We start from the raw sequence: 23,916 nt of genomic DNA, 5'->3' as shown, positions 1-23,916 counted from the left end.
TAATGTTAAATGTTAATTATGTTAAATATGTTAAATGTTTAACATAATTTGATGTTAAATGTAATCATTGTAATCATAAAGAAAATAGCTATAGAATATACACAGAAGAAAATGAGAAGAAATTCAAACATTTTACTATTAAAAAAAAATAACCAAACACACACAAAAAAGCTTGTAATGCAGGAAATGAGGTCTAGAAAAGCTATGAAGCATATAGAGGACAAATAGCAAAATAACAGCAGTACATCTCTCCTTATGCACTGAGAAGACATCACCCCTGGATATTCTTGCCACAAACGCACAACTTGAATCTACTCACAAGGAAACATCAGATAACCCACACAGAAGGACATTCTGCAAGTCAAGACCACAAAAAACAAAGGCACTAAAAGACATGACAACTAAATGCATCTTGTGATCTTGGATTGGCTGCTGGACTGGGGGAAAAGCATGTATCAAATTATAGTATTGTATTGCTGGTGAGTTTCCAGATTCTGATAACTACCAAAGTGATTATGTAAGATAACAACCATTTTGGAAATACACACTGAAGTACTCGGGCGTGCAGAGGTGGGGTGTTTCTAACATAACCTCACATGATTCAAATCATCTTCATTATTATTGGATTCTATATTTGTGGGTTCACCTCTAGCTAAATTTATTTGTAACAAAATCAATACTTGGGCCCTTCTGTGGGCATTTGAAAGCCAGTGCATACAGAGTGGTGAAAAATTGGTGTCTCCGGAGACTAAAGTCACCTGCTGAGGTGAAGCAGTCAGCACTCATCTCCCTGTTTCAGCTCTCTGACCCGTAAACAAGTGTCCTTTTCACGGTCTATTTAGTGTCACGTTTTTCACAGTTTTGTGCTTCTTGTTGGTGATTTCACCATTTAAAATGGCCCCCGTGCAGTGCTGAGGCTGTCTAGTGTTCCCACGATCAAGAAAGCTACATGTGTCTTTGGGAGAAAATATCCACGTTAGATAAGCTTCATTCAGGCATGAGTTTTAGCACTCATTGACCCCCATGGCCACGTGGGGTCAATGTCAGTGGCTCAACAATATGTATTAAATAAAGTGTATTTAGGCCGGGCACAGGGGTTCACACCTGTAATCCCAGCACTCTGGGAGGCTGAGGCAGGTAGATCACCTGAGGTCGGGAGTTTAAGATCAGCCTGGCCAACATAGTGAATGAAACCTTGTCTCCACTAAAAATACAAAAATTAGCTGGGTTTTTTTTTCTTTTTTTTTTTTGGCACGCACCTGTAATCCCAGCTACTCAGGAGGCTGAGGCAAGACAATCACTTGTCTTGTGTGATGGGGGTTGCAGTGATCAAGATGGTGCCACCGCACTCCAGCCTGGGCGACAGAGTGACTCTGTCTCAAAAAATAATAACGATAATAAAAATCACTTCCGTCCAGAACAGAACCCAAGATGGCTGCACTCTTGCTGAGACACGTTGGTCGTCATTGCCTCCGGGCCCACTTTAGCCCTCAGCTCTGTATCAGAAAAAGTGTTGGGCAGTGGCAGCCAGATGTGGAATGGGCACAGTAGTTTGGGGGAGCTGTTATGTACCCAAGAAAAGAAACAGCCCACTGGAAGCCTCCACCTTGGAATGATGTGAACCCTCCAAAGGACACAATGGTGAAGAACATGACCCTGAACTTTGGGCCCCAACACCCAGCAGCGCATGGTGTCCTGCGACTAGTGATGGAATTGAATGGGGAGATGGTGCGGAAGTGTGATCCTCACATTGGGCTCCTGCACCGAGGCACTGAGAAGCTCATTGAATACAAGACCTATCTTTAGGCCCTTCCACACTTTGACCAGCTAGACTATGTGTCCATGATGTGTAATGAATAGGCCTATTCTCTAGCTGTGGAGAAGTTGCTAAACATCCGGCCTCCTCCCCAGGCACAGTGGATCCGAGTGCTGTTTGGAGAAATCACATGGTTGTGACCACACATGCTCTGGATCTTGGGGCCATGATCCCTTTCTTCTGGCTGTTTGAAGAAAGGGAGAAGATGTTTGAGTTCTATGAGCGAGTGTCTGGAGCCCGAATGCATGCTGCTTATATCCGGCCAGGAAGATTGCACCAGGACCTACCCCTTGGGCTTATGGATGACATTTATGAGTTTTCTAAGAACTTCTCTCTTTGGCTTGATGAGTTGGAGGAGATGCTGACCAACAATAGGATCTGGCGAAATCAGACAATTGACATTGGGGTTGTAACAGCAGAAGAAGCACTGAACTATGGTTTTAGTGGGGTGATGCTTCGGGGCTCAGGCATCCAGTGGGACCTGCGGAAGACCCAGCCCTTTAATGTTTACAACCAGGTTGACTTTGATGTTCCTGTTGGTTCTCGAGGGGACTGCTATGATAGGTGCCTGTGCCAGGTGGAGGAGATGTGCCAGTCCCTGAGAATTATCGCACAGTGTCTAAACAAGATGCCTCCTGGGGAGATCAAGGTTGATGATGCCAAAGTGTCTCCACCTAAGCGAGCAGAGATGAAGACTTCCATGGAGTCACTGATTCATCACTTTAGGTTGTATACTGAGGGCTACCAAGTTCCTCCAGGAGCCACATATACTGCCATTGAGGCTCCCAAGGGAGAGTTTGTGGTATACTCGGTATCTGATGGCAGCAGCTGCCCTTATCGATGCAAGATTAAGGCTCCTGGTTTTGCCCATCTGGCTGGTTTGGACAAGATGTCTAAGGGACACATGTTGGCAGATGTCGTTGCCATCATAGGTACCCAAGATATTGTATTTGGAGAAGTAGATCGGTGAGCAGGGGAGCAGCGTTTGATCCCTCCCCCCATCAGCTGCTTCTGTGGAGCCTGTCCCTCACTGGAAATTGGCCTGTGTGTGTGTGTGCATGTTCATGTACACTTGGCTGTCAGGCTTTCTGTGCATGTACTAAAAAAGGAGAAATTACAATAAATTAGCCGCCTTGCAGCCCTTAGGCCTAAAATAATAATAATAATAATAATAATAATAATAATAATAATAATGATAACAGGGCTGTAGACAAAAGTCCATTTTTTTAAAAAAAAAAAAGGTCATGTATTGATCAGTTGATGAGAATGTTGTAGCCAGAGGCTCACAGGAACCTGACCCTGTCTTCCCCTGAAAGCAATGATCCAGTATTTGCGGCAACTCTGTAACTACTGTGAAGAGGGAGTGTGTAAATAGTTGGCAAATTTGAATAATGTGTATATGGGAGTTTCTCATACTAGTCTTTTTTTCTGTAAGTTTGGAATTATATAAAAATAAAACATTACCCCCAAAACAGGACTGTGTCACTCCTGGCTTCTTGTTATACTTGGAATAAAATCCAAGGTCTTTAGCAAAAACTGCGAGGCTCCCACGTGTTCCAGGTTCTGCCTTTTCCCCAACTTCATTTCTTGCTCACCACGCTCCAGCACCCGCAGTCTCCTGGCACTCCCCAGGAGAGCATACCAAGCTCTTTCTCACCTCTGCATTTACTCGTCCTTCTGCTTGGGACACTTTGACTCAAGTCCTTGGCATGACTAGGTCTTTCTCACCTGTTAGGTCTCAGCTTCCATGTCATCTGCTTGGAGAGTTTGACATCAGCCACTCCATCTAAGGGAGGTGGCATTCACTGTCTCGGCAGCCAGCTTACTTCTCTCATCCTCCTTGTCACAGTCCCTAATTCTTTTGTTACTTTGTTTTTGAGACAGAGTCTTGCTCTGTCGCCCAGGCTGGAGTGCAGTGGCGCGATCTCAGCTCACTGCAACTTCTGCCTCCCGGATTCAAGCGATTCTCCTGACTCAGCCTCCTGAGTAGCTGGGATTACAGGTGTATACCACCATGTCCAGCTAATTTTTGTATTTTCAGTAGAGACGGGATTTCATCATGTTGGCCAGACTGGTCTTGAACTCCTGACCTCAAGTGATCCACCCACTTCAGCCTCCCAAAGTGCTGGGATTACAGGTGTGAGCCACCATGCTTGACCCCCAATTCTTTGGATTCTTTGTTTATTTGGTTATTGTCCCTCACCTGCCTTGGGCCGTATGGTCCATGAGGACAGGGGTCTTGTCTCTTATCCACCGCTGTTTCCCCAGGGCCCAGCTCATCACAGGGGCAAAGTTGAAATTGAGAACGAGACTCTCCCTGGGAGAGGGATTAGGTAAACTTGGATCAAATGACCACCCCGGGGCTTGGGAGCAGAGTTGTACCAGAAATAACCCCTGTGGAGGCTGAGGTCATGGTTGGTAGAGACAAAAAAGTGGTGAATCGGGCAGACCCCATGAAAGGCGTTTAGTCCAACCCGCTGTGCATTCAGCCCCTCCACAGGGATGCTGAGTGTTGATGGAGAAGGTCTCACGGTGGTGCAGATGGTTCCAGAAGCTGACAGTTCACCAGGCCCCTGACCCCCAACCCTTTGGGAAGGGCGTCTCCATTTTCCTAGGGTGCTCTCTGCTTCTCCATCGAGGCCTTCTCCACTCTCCTCAAGTTGTTCATCTCCTCCTCAGCCACCCTCACCCTCAGTGATAACCTCGCCTCCTTCCTCACAGAGAAACCAGATGCAATCAGAAAGCAACTTCCTCGTCCTCCTGCAGCCCACCCCCAGAAGTGTCCATATTTACCCCACAAGTGACACCATCACCCCTTCTGCCTAATGCAGCTCTCCCTCTGAACGCCCAATGCCGTCAGCCTCCTAGGCCTCCTGGGGACCCTGCTCCTTCCTGCACACTCTCCTTTATTTTCAGCCTCTTCGTCTCCACTGGGCCCATCTTGGTTGGAGTTCCCTCAAAAGCAGACCCTGAAACAAGGGTTTGGGGGCAAGCAGGTATTCCAGGAAGTGAGGAACTAGTCAGGGGAGGAGAAAGTTCCAGAAAGTGCTTTAACAAGTAGGTCTCGCCACTGGGGGTGAGTAGGGCTCTCTCCTGCCAGTGACCACCTGAGGAACCACATGGAACTCACCCAGGAGTCGTCCACAGAGATGAAGTTGATGGGTTATCTGTCCGCTGCCCGCAGCATCACCTCCTGAGCATAGCTGGGTTGTGCCTGCTCCCTTGTGGCCAGAGAAGGTCCCTGGGCAGGAAAGGGAGAGGCCATCTGGGTGTGGAGAAGCAGATCCAAGCAGTAAAGGGGAGGACTGTGGCAAATGCTCTGCTGCACTAGTCGCATTTCACCTTAGGAATGGGAGGCCCATTTGCCAGCTGCTGCGATGCCATTGGCAGGCAGGCCCCTTCAGGGATGGCCTCAGCTGATGTGGGCGGCCCACCCCAGGACACACTCCCTTCCCAGGATGGCCTGCATCTAAGGAGAGATGGGCATGGAAGTGCAAGAGCTACCTCATCTTCCGAGCTCCCCGTGGGGGCTGGCATCCCAGGTCAGCTTCTCCCTCAGCCCAATCCTGCTTGCCTCCATTCCATTCTCTTCTAAAGGCGTTGATCCCAAGAGCAGCCTCTAACCAAATTCCTGCATGTTCTCTGCCTCAGAATCAGCCTCCTGGTAACCCAGCCTGAAACAATCACTCTTGAGAAATGCTGTACTGTCAACATTCATGATGGCAGAAAGAGCATGGATTGAAAAATTATGGATGTCAATGACTGAGTTGAGAAGGGTTCAGAAGAGTAGGACTCTAAATGTAAAGAAGTTTAACAGTAGTTTTTCTGCTTTATTGCAGATATTGACAACACCCATCCACTTCCCTTCAGCCCCCACCACTCCATGCCCCCAACCCTTCCAGCTGTAAGCACCTGTGCCTTAACTCGAGGGCACTCCCTGGCTGCACAAGCCTGCAATCCCAGGGAGCTTCCCTGATCCCATGACCGGCAGAAGTGGTGGATCAATATCCCAGCTCTCTTACCTCAGTTGGAGAACACTGAAGCACATCCTCACAGTTGCCTGGAGGGTCCCAGCAGAATTGAGCCATAGTTGCCTGCAGAAGTGACCAGATTATGAGTGCACCCTCCCTTATGGCTTCCTCCCCCTTCCCATCTCACCTGCTCCCCAACTGGTGTTTCCTGGGATCACTTCCCAAATAAAAGACTCATTCTCAAATCATATTCTCAGGGTCTGCTTCTAGGGGACCCAGCCTGAGACAGCTGGTATCAGATATGGGCCTAGGAAGTAGCCCCTCAAGAAGGGCTCATTTGCCAGCCAGAGGGTCACCGGGTGCCCACTGCTGAGGAGCAAGGTGGTGATCACCCTGGCCCGCTGTAGCGTCACAATGCTAAGATGCTCACGTGTTGAGGAGGTGCACAGGTGGGAAGGGTGCACAGGCCTGAGCTGCTCCTGCACCTGAGTGGCATGGAGGCAACAGTAGCCACCAGGATGGTGGAGAGGATGGCGGTAGTGAGCTGATGGCAAAGACTGAACCGCAGACTCAGCAGCCGACTCTTAACTCACAGAAGAATGCAATGGCCAGAAAACTCCCAGGATGGCATTTAAAAGGGCCTCATCTGGCCGGGCTCGGTGGCTCATGCCTGTAATCCCAGCACTTTGGGAGACCAAGGTGGGCAGATCGCCTGAGGCTAGGAGTTCGAGACCAGCCTGGCCAATGTGGCAGAACCTCACCTCCACATTAACCCCACCTCCACAAAAGCACATTATTGTATTTGTAAAAATACAATAATCACTTGAATGTGGGGGGGCAGAGGTTGCAGTGAGCTGAGGTCACACCACTGTACTCCAGCCTGGCCAACAAGTGAGACTCCATCCCCCAAAAGAGTAAAATAAAAGGACCCCATCTTCTGCAACAAGAGGACAGAATATGCTAAAAATTGAGGTCCCAGATGGGATTCTAAGAGTGTCCTCCCGCAAAGGAGGATGGAGTCACAGCCCTGGCAGCTTGTGCAGCACCATGGGAGTGACTCTCACATCTTAGTCACACAACAGAGGAGTCAGTGCACTAGCTCTGCCACTAAGGCTGTGTGGCCCTGGATAAGTCACTCTGAGCCTCCGTTTCCCCATCTGTAAACGCAGATCACAATGTTCTGTATCAGAGCCTTGCCCAGTGCGTGGTACATGGTGGAAACTCAGTGAGCTGGCTGCTGTTTTTTGTTGTTGTTGTTGTTTTTGTTTTTAACTGTGGGAAAATGCACATAATGTAAAATTTGTCATCTCAGTCTTTTTTTTTTTTGAGATGGAGTGTCACTTTGTTGCCCAGGCTAGAGTGCAGTGGTGTGATCTCGGCTCACTGCAACCTCCGCCTGCCCCAGGTTCAAGCAATTCTCCCGCCTCCCGACTAGCTGAGACTACAGGCATTTGCCACCATGCCCGGCTAATCTTTGTATTTTTAGTAGAGACAAGGGTTTCACCATATTGGCCAGGCTGGTCTAGAACTCCTAACCTCAAGTGATCCACCCGTCTCTGCCTCCCAAAGTGCTAGGATTACAGGCGTGAGCCACCGTGCCTGACCTCAATCATTTTTAAGGGTACAGTTCAGTGGTATTAAGTATATTCACATAGCTGAGGTACAGTCATCATTATTTTATCCACAGAACTCTTTTCATCTTACAAAATTGAAACTCTGTCTCCATTAAACAACTCTCCATTTCCTTCTCCCCAGGCCATGGCACCCACCATTCTACTTTCTGTTTCTGTGAATACGACTACCCTACATACCTCACGTAAGGTGCAATCACACGGTTTCGTGCTCTGTGTCTGGTTCATTTCACTCAGCCAAATGTCCTCAGGATGCATCCATATTGTAGCACATGTTGGAATTTCCTTCCTTTTTAAGGCTGAATACTCTTCCATGCTTTGGGTGTATCATATTTTGTTTGCCCCTCATCCACTGATGGGCACTTGGGTTGTGTGTACCTTTTGGCTACTGTGAAAAACAATACGAACATGGGTGTGTGGTGGTGTTATTTTTCTCTTTTTCTTTTATTTTTCTTTCCTTTTATTTATTAATTTTTTTTTTTTTTTGAGACAGTTCTGCTCTTGTTGCCCAGGCTGGAGTGCAGTGGCACGATCTTGGTTCACCACAACCTCCGCCTCCCAGGTTCAAGTGATTCTCCTGCCTCAGCCTCCCGAGTAGCTGGGATTCCAGGCATGCGTCCCCATGTCCGGCTAATTTTTGTATTTTTAGTAGAGATGGGTTTCACCATATTAGTTAGTCAGGCTGGTCACCAACTCCTGACCTCGGGTGACCCACCCGCCTTGGTCTCCCAAAGTGCTGGGATTACAAGCGTGAGCCACCTTACCTGGCCTGTTATTTTTATTAAGAAATTTGTTTGCAGAACGCAGGCCTGAACCAAGCCCTGGTCCCTTTCCTACCGGAGTACCTTTGCCTTTAAGTTATATTTTATCACTGGAAACTCTGTTCCCAGAAGGAATAAGAAGGAAACACAGGAGGCAGAAGGTGCAACAGGGGCCAGGGGCCAGGTCCCTCTGCCTCTCCTGCCCCCAGCAGCAACTGGTCCCCACAGAAAGGGCCTGGTTTCGAGAGTCAGAGGACCCCGATGGGGCGGCCACAATCACGGTGTTTTTCCAGCATGGGCCCCGCGTCCAGTGCTTCCCCTGCCTAACCCCCGGCAGCCTGTTTAGATTTGGAAATTTAAGTCTTGTCTTTCTCTTCTTTGCTGTAATTAATTGTTCCCACTACCAGGGAGAGTTTAAAAATTAAATTCTACTCTCTCCCCTTTCCCTTTCTGCTGTAGACTGAATGTTTGTGCCCTCCCCTCTCCAAATTCATGTTGAAGGCCCAGTGTTCTATTTGGGCCCCCAGTGGGTTGGATGAGGCCCCGCACACTGCGGGGACGGGCATCTGCTTGACTCAGTCCACCCGATTCAAAGGCTAATCTCTTCTGGAGACACCCTCACAGACATGCCCAGAAATCGTGTTTACACAGCGATCTGGGTGTCCCATGGCCCAGTCAAGTTGACACCCATTGACCATCATATGGAGAGAAAGCCTAAGTCCCTCTCAGTTCCCATGGTGAGCGAGCTTCTAGGTCTCTAGCGGCCCCTGCGTGGGAAGCCCTCTGCACTGAGAATGCAGGGCTGAGGCCCCCAGTCACCCTCTCTGCGTGGCCACCCAGAATGCCCTAGAGGAAAACCATCTGGATTTTTGGCTCAGGAAATGCCACCCCTTGGAATTTATCAGGGGACAAGCCAATACCCCAAAGTGTATCTGTGAGGCATAACGTAAGGGAGTGATTGTGAGACAGAGCAAAAGGCTGATTCCACATAAACCACACATCTCCTGGCCAGAGAAGACCCAGGTCAACTCAGAATTGGCTGGAGGCTTCTAGATGGGCACAGACCAGGCAGCAGCTGGGAGATGACTGGAGGGGCCTGTAGCAGGGAGGCTCGCGTGCTGGTAGAAGGTTCCAACACATCTATTAGAAGCAGGGACAGTTTCTCCTCCTCCCTATTTAATTAATTTATTTATTGAGACCGAGTCTCACTCTGTCGCCCAGACTGGAGTCCAATGGTGCCATCTCTGCTCACTGCAACCACCGCCTCCCAGATTCAAGCAATCCTCCTGCCTCAGCCTCCTGAGTAGCTGGGATTATAGGCGCATACCACTACGCCTAGTTTTTTTGTTTTGTTTTGTTTTAGTAGAGCCAGGGTTTCACCATGTTGGCCAGGCTGGTCTCAAACTCCTCACCTCATGCGATCCACCTGCCTCGGCCTCCCAAAGTGCTGGGATTACAGTCACCACGACCAGCTCGCCTCCTCGCTTTAAATATCACGTAGCAATAACTGGCACCAGCAGTGCTCTGGTTGAAGGAACAAGATTCTTCAGGTTCCTCATCTGCACCTTAAACCTGGAACCTGTACCATGAACCTGGGTCGTTCTCAGAAGCAATGTCTGGGAAACATCCAAGGAAAAACTATTTTGTAAAATTTGCTTGTCAAGATAAGTCATGGAAAAACTGAAGTTTTCACTGAGCAGTAGTATTTTTCCAGATTATTTCCCTCTTTTTTGAGCGCATAATTTGCATGCAGTGATTTGCACAGAATTTAGATTTGGCTCACGCCTGTAATCACAGAGCTTTGGGAGGCCGAGGCAGGAGGATTGCTTGAGCTCAGGAGTTCAAGACCTGCCTGGACAACATGGTGAAACCCCATCTCTACAAAAAAATTTTTTAAAAATTAGGCTGGGTGTGGCCAGGCGCGGTGGCTCACACCTGTAATTCCAGCACGTTGAAAGGCTGAGGCAGGTGGATCATCTGAGGTCGGGAGTTTGAGACCAGCCTGGCCAACATGGCGAAACCCCACCTCTACTAAAAATACAAAAATGAGCCGGGCATAGTGGCACGTACCTGTAATCCCAGCTACTAGCGGGGCTGAGGCAGAAGGATCACTTGAACGTGGGAGGCGGAGGTTGCAGTGAGCCAACGTCGTGCCACTGCACTCCAGCCTGGGCAACAGAGACACCGTCTCAAAAAAAAAAAAAAAAAAAAAATTAGCCAGGTGTGGTGGTGAGCGCCTGCAGTCCCAGCTACTGGGATGGCTGAGGTGGGAGGATCACCTAAGCCCAGACAGGTCGAGGCTGCAGGGAGCTGAGATCACACCACTGCACTCCAGCCTGGGTGGCAGAGTGAGACCCCATCTCAAAAAACAAACAACTTAGATTTACAGTTTGAGAATTTTCACAGCATACACACTCTGACAATCAGCCCTCAGAAACAGAGATTTCCATCTCACCATAGTTTCTCATGTCCCCTGATGGGCAATCCCAGCTGCCCGGACACTAATGACTCTGGATTTCTATCACCATAGATTAGGGGATTTTCTCTTCCATGACTTCATTGTTTGGAACCCAACAATTTTTACTCTATAGTTTCTGATGTCTTTGTCTCAATGTAATGTTTCTGAAATTCATCTATAGTGTTTGTAAGAGTAGTCCGTTTATTTTTATTTCTGAACAGGATTCTATCACATGGAGAGACCACAATTTGTCTATCCATCCTTTTGGTGGTTGGCATTCGGGTTGTTTCCAGTTGACAGCTATAATAAATACATCTACCACAAATAACTATAAAGGAAGAAATAAAGAAAGAGAGTGGGAGGGAAAGAGAGAAAAATAAAGAAATAAAGAGAAGAGGAGGAAAGAAAGGATGGAAGAAGAGGAGGAGAGAGGAACAGACACCAATTGAACAAAACTAGGAACCCACAAATCCATTCTGAGATATATATATATATATATGTATATATATATACACACACACACACACAGACATATATATGATGTGATGAGGAATGATGTTCACATCCCCTCAATGAATCTCTCCACAGAAAACTTATTTATTACAATGGGCAAGCAAGTGACCTGCCGATGGGGAGGCCTGGACACCCCTAAACCACATTATGGGTGACCCAAGTGGGCATCACCCATAATGGGTTAAATCAAAACTGCTGCAGTTGTAACATCTCATTTATTGATTTTTTTTCTTTTTTTTTTGAGATGGAGTCTTGCTCCATCACCCCGGCTGGAGTGCAGTGGCATGATCTCGGTTCACCGCAACCTCTGCCTTCCGGGTTCAAGCGATTCTCCTGCCTCAGCCACCAGAGTATCTCAGATTATAGGCACACACCACCATGCCCAGCTAATTTTTTTTGTATTTTTAGTAGAGATGGGGTTTTACCATGTTGGCCAGGCTGGTCTCAAACTCCTGACCTCAAGTGATCTGTCTGCCTCGGCCTCTCAAAGTGCTAGGATCACAAGCGTGAGACACTGTCTCTGGCCAGAAATTATTTAAAAATAATAATAATAAGATAAAGCTCCACTTGCCCATGAGGCAACCTTTGTCAGCGGCTGTTGGTCCTCTCTGTGTTTGCTTCTAGAGAGGGCTGGTTAGGGCTGAGTTTTATTTGGGGGAGGGGAGATAAAAAGGAGTGCAATGGGACCCCAAAAGAACGATATCCTCAGTGACAGGGAAATTTTCTTGGTGCCTGTCCCACTGCCCAGGTGGGTGCTGAGCACACAACCCCCAGGGCACCCATGAGCTGGAACACTACACATCTTGTGGTGTGGGTGGTGGAGAAGCCTTGTCAACAAAGCACGATTGAGCCCCCAGAGTTTGGGGAGTGATTACAGAGCCCCTTGCACCTCCTTTTATCCTTGTAGCAACTCTGGAAAGTTAGTATTAGTATCTTTCCCTCTTCCTCCCTCCCTCCCTTCAGCGAAAGCAGAGGAAGCCTCAAACACCATGTCTCCAGGGGTGGTTCTGGATGCTGGAGACACAGCAATGAATGAGACAAAGCTCCCTGCCCTTGAGAAGCTGACAGTCTAAAGGGAGAGTCAGCCCTAGGATGAATACTGAAAGACAGAATGCTAGCGCTGTCGTGTGTGCTAAGGAGAAAGAACCCTGAAGCCATGAAGGAAGAATGAAAACTAGGTCTCGGCTGGGTGTGGTGGCTCAAGCCTGTAATCCCAGCACTTTGGGAGGCCAAGACAGGTGGATCACCTGAGGTCAGGAGTTCGAGACCAGCCTAGCTAACGTGGCAAAACTCCGTCTCCACTAAAAATACAAAAGTTAGCCAGGCATGGTGGCACACACCTGTAATCCCAGCTACTTGGGAGGCTGAGGCAGGAGAATTGCTTTAACCTGGGAGGCGGAGGTTGCAGTGAGCCGAGATCGCACCACTGCACTCCCGTCTGGGTGATGAGAGTGAAATTCCATCTCAAAAAATAAAAAAAGAGAAGAAAGAGAAGAAGAGAAGAAAGAAAAGAAAAAGAAAGAAAGAGAAAAGAAAAGAAAAGAAAAGAGAAAACGATGTCCTAGACTTGAGTGGTGGAAGGGTACCTGTTTGAGAGGTGGAAGGGTATGGCAGGAGGGTGTTTTGCTTTCGTGTGTGTCCCCCAGTTTAGCCACGTTATATCTGAAATGCCTATTAACCATCGAAGTGGTGGTGTCTGAAGTTCAGAGAAGTCCAGGCTGGAGAGAGAATTTGAGCATCTGAAACACATAAACAATTGTAAAGCTATAGAGGAACTTACTAAGGCAGGTCCAAGGAATGGCCCTTTTCACGGGTGAGGGAATGGTGGGCTGACAGGCTACATCACTTGCCCCAAATTCCATAACTGGCAAACTGCAGAGCTGGGATTCAAACCCAGGTCAGACTCATGCCAACCTCTGTTGGCAGCTGCTGTAGAGTCTTGCTGTTGTTGACCAGGGGTCTCGGGTGTGTCACTTGACCTTTCAGTGGCTGTTTCTTTTTCTTTTTTCTTTTCTTTCTTTTTTTTTTTTTTGAGACAGAGTCTCACTCTGTCGTCCAGGCTGGAGTGTAATGGCATGATCTCGGCTCACTGCAACTTCCACCTTCCAGGTTCAAGCCATTCTCCTGCCTCAGCCTCCTGAGTAGCTGGGATTACAGGTGTGTGCCACCACGTCCAGTTAATTTTTGTATTTTTAGTAGACACGGGGTTTCAGCATGTCGGCCAGGTTGGTCTCAAACTCCTGAGCTCAGGAGATATGCCTGCCTTGGCATCCCAAAGTGCTGGGATTACAGGCATGAGCCACCACGCCCGGCTTCAGTGGCTGTTTTTTCTTCTATTCAAGGACAGTGGCAGTAGAGGGGCAGGTGGAAGGCAAGAATGGTGCCGGGGGTAGTAGTGCTCAGGAATGTGACCAGGAAACCTGCCAGCCACCCAGAGGGGCCGCTGGGATAGCTGGGTACGCCCCACTCTGCCTCCAGTTTCAGACACCTGCTCCCATCAGAGTAGTCCTAGCTTCGGGGTGGGGTGGGGACCCGGGGCAGACCCATTTGCGGAGCACGGAAGACAACACATCACTTTACAATGAGAAGCAACCTGCCTCCAACCTGGAATTGTGGGGTCAATGTGACCTGGGAGCCATCCTAGCAGGCACAGGATCAAAGCAAGTGAATCCCTGCCATCCTGTCACTGGGTGAACCTGGCACTCGAGGAAAGGGAGTGGGAGAGCATAGCAGGGTGGGTAGCACTAGGCTGGAGTGCCCCTGGACATACCAGAGCCAGCCCTGCTAGGGAGACCAAAATAGACTTCATGGCCTCAGTCAGTGCCCTGGCAAGCGTGCCATTCCCAGGCCAGCTCCGGGCTAGGCTGGCACTCCTGGCCAGCCTCACGGTGCTTCCGGGGCCAGCCAGGCCCCTTCCGCTGACTCGGTCTTTCTTTAGAGCTGTTAATCCCTTTCGGTCCGGCCAGGCTGGGGAGGCCCCCCAGCCTCTGTGGCTCAGCTCTTCCACTTTGGGGTGTCTAGAGGTCTCCCAGTGTAAATACCAAAGGCTCCTGTCACACAGGGACTGGGCAGGTGCCTGGTTGCCTACTTCCTGCTCTCCCTCCCCTGCCAGCTGGCAGGAGGAGCCTCCAACTGGCCTCTCCTGTGGGAGTCTCCCTAGGGAGGGCTCTCCTGGGCTGTGCTCTCAGCCCAGCTTAGCCCTGGCTTCCCTGAGCGGGGACCCCCGAAGGCCTCAAGCCCCCTGCACGGCTCCACCAAGGTCCTGAACCCCAACTCAGCTCTGCCAGGTGCCCTGGCCCACCCTGGGCCTCTCAGCTGAGGCTGGAAGAGCAGCTGGCAACGTAGGGGGATTGAGGGAAGGATGGACACAGAACTGGGGGCCTGGGAGCAGGCTGGGCTTGGGTTCGCTCATCTGTGTCCCTGCCAGGCTGTGGGCCCAGCCTTGCAAGGTGCCCAGAACACTTGACTTGGCATCGGGCAGTGAATACAAGGAAGTGCCTGCATCTTGGGAGTATGGGGGCTTCACAGGACTCAGGATTTGGCGTTCACCCCGAAGGGCAGGTGGAGAGCACCTCTATGCTGGGGTGGGCTCTGGAAAGGTGGGAGTGGGGAGGACATTGGTTTTGGGGACTCTAGAGGGCTGCTCAGGCATAGCTGGACTTGGGGCCTGAGACCGAGGTAGACTTAGAGCCAGATGGTGTTTCCTCAGTGAGCTCGCCTCCCGTGGGCATTCGGTGGTGGGCGTGGCAAAGGCAGTCTCAGTGTTTCTGGGGTGCAAGCTGAGTATTTGGAGCCAGGCACTATGAAAATCTTGTTAAGTTTCTGATAAACCGGAAACCAAGGACACCAAAGCAATCATTTGCTAGCTGCGTCCGCAAAGACGAACGTGGCGGAGTGGATTCTGCTGTCACAGATGACGCTGCTTTCAGTGAAAGGGCAAACAGGAGAGGCGCCCACCGCCCAACCCTGAGTCCGCCTCCAGAGGGAGGAAGCTGCTGATGGTGCAGGCGAGGGCAGTGGGAGGAGCTCTGTTTTGAAGATGAGACCCGCTTCCGCCTCCGTCAGTCATGTGTCCCCAGCGAGTCACCGTGCCTCAGTTTCCCTCTGTGGAAGGCCGTAAGGAGCATCATGTTTACCAGCCAAAGTCAAGTTCGAGGATGAGTGCCAATAAGGGAGGCGCTTGCGTGTTAGTTGGACTTAGCCCAGTCCTTGTGTTAGGTGGTCGTCCACGGCCTCCATTCATCATCCTTTGTGGAGGATGATGGCCCTGGAGCCGCAGGGGAAAACTAAGGCAGACTGCGGCTCTTCCTGGCATCTGACTGAGCTGCCTGCCCTGCCACCCTGCCCGCCTCCTCTCTATGGCAAGGGCAGCCTCGCTCCCCTCCCAGGGCCTTGACACTGGTCCCACTGTCCATGCAAGTCCTAGCCACCCCCTTTTACCAACACGCTCAAATTCACCCTCCAGGTCTGTGCTTCCTCGGGGCACCTGTCGGCACCAAGTTCCGGGCATCTGCACGCCTATGCCAACCTCAACTTCTTGGAGGTCCTCCGCACCCGCTTCCTGATTTATTCTGCATTTTTCACCCGACTGCTGGATGAGGGCTGTGGCTCAAGCCCTAACTAGTTGTCACAGAGGTCACGGAACTCCCCGTGCCTCAGTTTCCCTAGGTGTAAAGTAGGACCCACATGGTTCCCATCTCCGGGGGTCGTTCTGAGGTATGAGAGAGAGGGTGCGCGGAGGCCCTGGGCAGCCCCGCAGGGGTCGGGCGTGCGCTCATCGTTGTTCTGTTGTCTGGACTGCAAGATCGATGCCCAGGCAAGCTTGGGCTCCCTGGCTCGCAGGGGGCCCGGCCCGTCAGGATCTCCCCGCCAGCCCGGGCTCCCCGAGGAGGGGTCGCACGGCCAGCGCGCAGGGCACACCCGGAGTGGGGCGGAGCGTGGCTCGGGGCGCAGTGGGTGTTGGGGGCGGCGGGGCCAGCGAGGGGCCAGGCCGAGGCGCGCCCGCTCTCCTCCTCCCTCGCATGCTCCGCGCAGGAACGCTCAGCCTGCCCACATGGTCTTAGGGTGCATCTGCTGCCAGTGACCCCCATTCCCACAACAAAGACGCTCGTCTGCCTGGGGCCAATTCCCTCGGCGCAACCGGGAGGCGCGGCGGGCGAAGGGGGTCCCCTTCCCCAGGTCTGCAGCCTGAGAGGCTGGCTCCAGAGCCATCCATGGAAGGGGCAGGTGTGCAACAACCCAGGACCCGAGACAGCCGCCGGGGCCCCGCGGGGACTGGGACCGGGACGCGGTCGCGTAAAGGCGGTAGGGGACCCTGAGGTGGCGCCCGCGGGGCGCGGGCGACGCCGCCTCAGCCGCGATTTAAAGGGCAGCGACGGCGGAGGGATACCAGCCGCGGCAAGCAAGCCGCGGATCCCTCCGCCACGAGGGGAGGCGACGGCTCGCTCTGAATTGCCCTTTGTCCCTCCGCCGTCGGGAGCGCCCGGCGCGGAACTCGCTCCCCGCGCGTGCCCGCGTCCCGCACAGAGCCCCGTGGAAGTGCCGCGGCGGCTGGGCCGGGAGGGAGGCGCGCGCACACTGTGGCGGTCCCGCGGCCGGTGTTCCTCCGCCGTCGAGGCCGCGGCCTCCTTTTCATATCCTTCCACCGTACCCGGGCGGGGTCCGGGCGGCTCACCGGGGGCGGCGGCGCGGCGGCGGTGCGGGCGGCGGGGCTGCGGTGCGATGAGGTGAGGACGCCCGGCGACCGGAGGCGGCACCGCGCGGCGCACGGACCTGGGACGCGAAGTCCTGAAGCCGGCGGACGCTTTTCGTACGGGCGGCCGTGCGCGAGGCGGAGGTGAGACCCCGCGTGGCGGGGCGCGGCAGCCGGCGCCGGAGGCGCGGCAAATCGTGGCCGGGGGCGCGGGGGGCGCGGCGGCGGCGGCGGCCGGTTGGGGGCGGGGGGCTTGGCCGCCGCGGGGACTCATTTTTCCCGTCAGCGGAGGGAGCAGGCGGTGCTGCGGTCCGCGCCGCCATCTTGGATTTTACTCTCCATTTTTCTCTGGAATTATTTTTGGTGATTAATTTTCTGGGGGGACTGGGACGTGGGGCCCGGCGGCGCGGCCCCGCATCGCAGCGGCCGGGCAGCGGGGCCTCGGACGCGCCCCGAGAAGGAGCGGGGCAGCGCGGGAGGTGAGTCGGGGGAGGGGCGGGCGCCGGCGAGGGTGTGCTGGAGGCGGCCTTGGCGACGGGGCGGGCGGGGGGGGGGGGGGCCGCGGGGGGGGGGCGGGGGCTGCGGCCGGGCCGGTGCGGGGCCGGCGCGGGGCCTGCAGTGGTGGCCGCGGCCGGAAGGGAGCGGTAGCGGCCGCCGGGCAGCGTCGGGGCCGGGCCCGCGGCCGCACGAGGGGAGCAGCCCCGTCGCTCGCGATTGGGGGACTCTGTTTTCCCTTTTCTCCAATGGGCAGCCGTGAACCGTCTCGCCCAATCTGCTCCCACTGTCGCGCTGAACTTTTTGTTTTTGTTTTGGCCCAAGCGCATTTCGGAGCCCTCCCGAGCTCGTCCTGCAGTCCACCCTCCTCCCCGAGGGCGCCTCTGGCGTTGGCCCGGCGCCCCACGGCCGCTGCCTCCCCTTTGTGCTGTATCCGCTCTCCCTTGGTTCCCTGGTGTCTGTCTGTCCTTCCACTTATCCGCGGATGATGTGCACCGTTGTCACCTCCGCCTTGGAAGGAGGAACAGGCAGGTTTTCACAATGACAACTCGATGCAACTTGCTGGATTAAGATAGAAACAAGTTGGGTGCTGAGAAGTTCAGTCTATTTGGGTTCATTGACCCGGGTCTGGTGCAGTAACTTAGGATCTATTAAGCGGTGGAACTTTAGGAATTAATTTTTAAGAATTTGCCAAATGAAATTTATCTGGAGTGGGGGCAGTTTTCCTTAGAATGGAGGGCAGATGAATTAATTTGACTGTGATTCTTGGTGATGTGGACCTTTTTCGATTTAAACCAGTTTGATATAAAGTGTAGTCGAGGACGGCCATATAGGTCTGAACTCTGCTGTGTAGGGTCTTCAGAGGAAGCAGTTGCCAGCTATAACTTTTTTCCGTTAGTCTTTAGTATTGAGAACACGTCTATAATATTGATAATTAGTAGTAAAAACAAATATTTTGAAAAGGGAGGAGGAAACCATTTTTGCCTGAAATAATCACAGATAATTTGTGCATGTTGAAATACATAAATTGCTGCTTGCTGTAGATGCAGATTTATTGTATATCTGAAGGTTTAGCAATTTGAATCAGAGGTGTGGCCCTGTCCCTCTTGGAGCGCCTTATATTCCGAGGTTAGAGTCCACAAACGCTCTAATCCCGGCATGTGTGGGAACTCCAGCCCATTTTTCACTTTGTAATCTCTAAACATTCTACATTCTGGTCCCTCTCCCAAGCTCTGGCTCCAGTAGCTTCCCATGCCTTGTCCCTGTCGGCCGTGCCCTGCCCGGCATCCCTCCACCCCTTTTCTCCACCTTGTACACACTCGTCCTTGAGAAAGGCCCCGTGAGAATGTTGCCTCCTGGTGAAACCTCCACACACACAGCCGTTGGGGTGGTTTCTTGTGAGCTTTTGAGTCTCGTGTTATCTCGTCCGCCCACGGGCAGGTAGAGTAGATGCTCATAGACACTTAATGGGTTAATGTATTAATCTTCAAGTTGTCAAGCTTAAGAGTTTGTATTAGCTTTTCAAAATAAATCCACTTTAATGTTATTTACAAACATCATTATATTTTAAAAACTGAGCTGGAGAGTGAAGGGAATATGGTAGATACTTCTTCAATAAGAGAGTAAGGTAGGGCTTGATTCTTTATCCATAATCATTTCCAGGTGCTCTCGCGCCTGTATTCTCATCTGCCGTCCCAAACACCCTGAATTGCTCATGCGCTGAACTTTTCATTCTCTCAGCGAATGCCAGGGGGCAGTACTGGGGAAGGTGGATGGAGGGTAGCCGACTCTTGAGAGGGAGAGACCCGTGTGAAGAAAGTGTCCCGGTGTCTGCGTGTCTTTCAGCAGGGAGTTTGGTGGGTGGGGGATGTTGTTTGGTGATTTTTCTCTTGGGTTGTTTAAAAGGGGGGTTGAATCTGATTTTCCTTTACCTGAGTATCAATTTGTGGGTTTATAGGACCTGGGTTCGTGGCCAGGTTGTGTGACAAAGAGATTTGTGTATGTGGCATCTAAGCAGCTCCCTGTCCACAGGAATGCCCTTCCCATGGCTTACAGAGCAAATCCTTTCAGATAAATTGCCGTGGTCCCATTATTTCGTGTTTCTGTGTACCATGTATGAGCTTTACTTTCTCTCCTTTGGCAAAATCCTTCTCCGTGGGCAGGAGTTCCCCGACTGTGTCAGCCCTAGAACACTCTAATGGAATCTTCCGCACACTTTTAAGGACGGGGACCACGTGTCCTCCCTTCACTCCATCACCCTGTTGGCTATAATACTGCATGTTAAGTAAATGCAGGAGACGATCCATTATGTGTGTGGATGGGGTTGGTTTGGGGCTACCTGGTCTCCGAATGAGACAGACTTAAACACCGGGCCATCTTCTTAGGGCTGTATGTCAAATAATGACTGCTGTATAGAAGTGTTATTTTAGGAATAGTTGAAGGATCGTGGAATAAGAATCAATACCATTCTCTGCTCTGTCACTGTTTGTATAAGTCATTGATAGAGCCTAGTCTCCGTCTACAAAACGACTAAACCTCTCAGGTCACTTCCAATCCAAAATTATATTAATACTTCATCTTTTACACTTCAGTGCCATCCTATTTTCTCCTAAGAATGATTTTAATCATATTTTGACATCTCTCTAATTACCTTACTTAGTTCATATGCGTGTTTCTTGTGGTTTTACCTCCTTTTTTTGAAATGTCATTATGAGATCATCAGTTGAGTTTTAGAATTGAGAGACTAGGGTATCAGTGCCCCCGCCCAAAGCTTGATTGTAGGGGCCTGTATGGCTCCTACAATGCCGGTTGCACCTCTGTAAGCTGTCTTAGTTTGTCTTAGTTTGTCTGTTTTAATAGCACACTGAAGAAAATAGTACCTAGATCCAGGGATCATCTGCTGGTGATAAACCTCTAGGTGGTACACGTGGCTCAAGCACTGGAGTAAACCCCAGGCTACAGTTTAAAAGATGAAGGTTTTAGACCCAGCCTTACAACTTAGTAGCACTTTGAGTTTAGGAAAGCAATTTGTTTCTGAGCTTTAACTTCCCTGTTGTAGTGCTAATACCTGTCTCACCTGATAGGATTGCTGAGCTAGCGAATCCCGAGTCCTGCATGTTACCAGAACCAGTAGAAACCGAATGCGTGTGTTCTGACACCTGTGTTTCTACCTTGTGCCACCTTTACAGGAATGCCTGGTCAGCAAATCTCTAAAGGCACTGGGCTTGCCTCTCAAGCCTTACGCAAAAGGCCCCTTCAACGAAGGGTCATTCTGTTTCCTATTCTGTACTTTTCTACCCTGTTCTCAGGTAACTTTGTTTTCCCCACATGCATCCCTTTGGTTTTCGTTCCTGACTCACCTAGTAGCCCTGACTGATTTTCCTGAAAGTTGACTCTCCCGCGCCCTCTAGTGTTCCCTGGACATGACCAGTATTCCAGCACCACGAACAGTGCCTGGTCGCTCTGGGAGGTTCTTCATAAATTTGTTGAACCGAGTGGATCCTAGGTCGGCCGGATGAATTATTTGCCTGTCTGATTTGTATAACAGGGTTGAAATATCTGATACATTTTAATGATCTCTGAGGAGTATTTTTATTTTTGAGGAAATGCTTATGTTGCATCATATGGAGAAATAGATATTTTTAGTAAGAAAACCAATCTGATTTTAGGAAGCTGGAGCTTTCCTCACTGAGAAGTAAAAGGTGGCTTGATCCTTCAGCCAGTGAGCCAGTGGCACCATAGGAAACCCCCCTTCTCTCTCCCCCTTGGAAAGGAAACAAAACCAGATGTCATTCAGGGTCCTGGAGGGTTTAGAGGAAATATTTGTTTGGTGCATGTAAGTATGTACCAGGAGGGGTTTTGAACCAAAAAAAGGTGTTTTTTGTTTGTTTCTTTTTGAGACAGGGTCTTGTAGCCTCGCATGCTGGAGAGCAGTGACATAATCCCAGCTCACTGCAGCCTCAATCTCCTGGGCTCAAGCAATCCTCCTGCCTTGGCCTCCCAGAGTGCTGGGATTATAGGATGAGCTGCCATGTCTGGCCTCATTTTTATATTTATAATTTTGATTTATTTTTTCCTGATCATCCCATCTCAAGTCCATTCTCATATTAGTCTCTCTCCTAACATCCTGTTTGTTTTTCTTACAGCTTGCACCAGATTGATAATCACATACTTATATCTCTTCCCACAGTATGCTGTGATCTCTACGCAGTCAGGAACCTTGTCTATTTTGCTCTAGAGTTTTACTCTTCAAATATGGGGGCAAAGTGTTTTTCTGTTTGTTTCTTTTTGTTTTTTTTTTGAGACAGAGTGTCGCTCTGTTGCCCAGGCTGGAGTGCAGTGATGTGATCTCGACTCACTGCAGCCTCCACCTCCCAGATCCCAGTTCATGCAATTCTCCTGCCTCAGCCTCCTGAGTAGCTGGGATTACAGCCACGCGCCACCACACCCAACTAACTTTTCTATCTTTAGTAGAGACAGGGTTTCACCATTTTGGCCAGCCACGTGATTGACCCGCCTTGGCCTCCCGAAGTGACCACGTGATTCACCCGCCTTGGCCTCCCGAAGTGCTAGGATTACTGGTGTGAGCCACCGTGCCCGGCCTGGGCAAAGTGTGTTTAAAAATTTGTTTGGGGCCAGGCATGGTGACTCACGCCTGTAATCCCAGCACTTTGGGAGGCCGAGGCGGGTGAATCGTGTGGTCAGGAGTTCAAGACCAGCCTGGCCAACATGGTGAAACCCTGTCTCTACTAAAAATACAAAAATTAGCTGGGCATGGTGGTGGGCACCTGTAATTCCAGCTACTCAGGAGTCTGAGACAGAGAATTCCTTGAACCCGGGAGGCAGAGGTTGCAGTGAGCGGAGATCGTGCCACTGCACTCTAACCTGGGCGGCAGAGTGAGACAACGTCTAAAAGAATAAATAATTTGTTTGAGTCATTATTGTGTTGCTTTTTTTTTTTTTTGAGACGGAGTCTCACTCTTTTGCCCAAGCTGGAGTGCAGTGGGTCTATCTTGGTTCCACATAACCTCTGCCTCCTGGGTTCAAGCAGTTCTCCTGCCTCAGCCTCCCGAATAGCTGGGACTACCGGCAAGCGCCACCATGCCTGGCTAACTTTTGTATTTTTAGTAGAGATGGGGTTTCACTATGTTGGCGAGGCTGGTCTCAAACTCTTGACCTCGTGATCTGCCCACCTCAGCCTCTCAAAGTGCTGGGATTACAGGCGTGAGCCACCGTGCCCGGCCTGTGTTGCTTTTTTGTGTGATATTAAGAGTACGCAGTCTCTCAACCTGGACTTGGCGTCATTTTTTTTTTTTTTTCTAATTCTCTAAGTTTTGTTCTCATTTGTAAAATGGGAATGATAGTATTGAATATGTGTTAAGGAACTGTGATGTGTGTATCTTCTTTTGTAGGGTGTGAAAAAATCTGTTTGACCAGCTACACCACAAACTAAACTGTGTTGTAAGAATGTCTGTAGTCCAGTCTGTCGTCCCTCTGAATGTTTAGATTGGGAGGTGTAGCTTGGCATGATTTTTAATCATGCGTGTTGTTGCCAGAAGTTAAGTTCCTTCTCTTTGGGAACCGTAGGGAAAGCAGAACTGGTGCTCAGCCTTGTGTCATAATTATTCTCTTGCACATTTGTTCTTTTTTAAATGGGTGAGGTGATGAGTTTTTTTTTTTTTTTTTTTTTTTTATTTTTTCCATGTGTGAGTTATGGTGGGGAGGAATGGAAGGGAAATTTCGACCTGATTCAAGTTTTGTATAGAATGTTTCTGGCCTGCTTTGCTTTTGCCTTAGTTACTTGCAAGGGGAGACCTTAATTTGTTAGCAGTTTGTGCTCATTTAAATCTTGTGCCAAACCTAGGAGGGAGGCCCTCTTTTCATTGTACTAATGGGGCATCGGTGACGTTAAATAACGTGCCTGCTCACGCTGCTGGGGTAAGGATGAAGCTAGGGTGGGACAGGTGCTTTGACTGCAGAGCCACATCCTTAATCCCTGTGCAGGCTGCCTCTGCAAAGCCCACCAGCCGGCAAACTCAAAGCGGCCTGTAATGTCCAGCCCAAGAACCACCTTTTGGAAGTTTTTCCTAACACTTGTCCTTGCCCATTAAAAATCTTTGATATATTTCTTGTAACTTCTGACAAACTGTGACCTGTAAAGGCTGTACTTACAGACATTTGACACTAGGTGGCATCTGTTTCCGGAAACGTGAATGGCTGTTTGGGTCCTAGAGAAAACTGTAACAAAGAAAGCATCCTTGATTTTATTTTTAGGCACTGCTAGGTAAGCAGATGGATCAAATGTGGAGAGATGGGGAATCCAGCATTTTTGTTTTCTTCTGGAAGTTTATTTGAGGACTTCCCTCAACAACCCCATCAGTGAAAACCTTTGTTTTAAACTATCTACTGAGATGAAGACATGGAGTCTTTCTTACATGAAATCCCTCATCATAAATACATATTGAATGTGATACGTGAGAATGAAGCAGTATTTTCTGTGGTAAGGCAATAAGGAGTTTCTTACACGTCTGGTCGTAGATTAGTAGCCAAATACGTAAGTCTAAGAATTGTGAATGTCTG

The 23,916-nt window shown here is 50.4% G+C and overlaps 1 protein-coding gene and 1 pseudogene across 8 annotated transcripts in view; both read left to right on the top strand.

The window, feature by feature from the left end:
- The first annotated feature begins 1,551 nt into the window (after positions 1 to 1,551).
- Positions 1,552 to 2,800, top strand: LOC111522410 (annotated as a pseudogene).
- A 14,054-nt stretch (positions 2,801 to 16,854) lies between these two features.
- The window catches only part of KMT5B (lysine methyltransferase 5B), a 59,351-nt gene continuing 52,289 nt past the window's right edge, over positions 16,855 to 23,916 (top strand). For 3 of the 8 annotated variants that reach the window (XM_023186490.2, XM_023186487.2, XM_026448799.1), the window contains exon 1: positions 17,120 to 17,321. The gene's annotated coding sequence lies outside the window, so the exon portion shown is untranslated. Of the gene's footprint in view, positions 16,987 to 17,119; positions 17,322 to 17,548; positions 17,865 to 23,916 lie in introns of those variants that run through there. The other 5 variants (XM_023186492.2, XM_031936666.1, XM_023186488.3 and 2 more) reach the window with 4 other exon arrangements.

This window comes from Piliocolobus tephrosceles, chromosome 13 (assembly GCF_002776525.5).
Source record: "Piliocolobus tephrosceles isolate RC106 chromosome 13, ASM277652v3, whole genome shotgun sequence".
Lineage (NCBI taxonomy): Eukaryota > Metazoa > Chordata > Mammalia > Primates > Cercopithecidae > Piliocolobus > Piliocolobus tephrosceles.
This window is presented reverse-complemented; position numbering and strand designations above follow the sequence as displayed.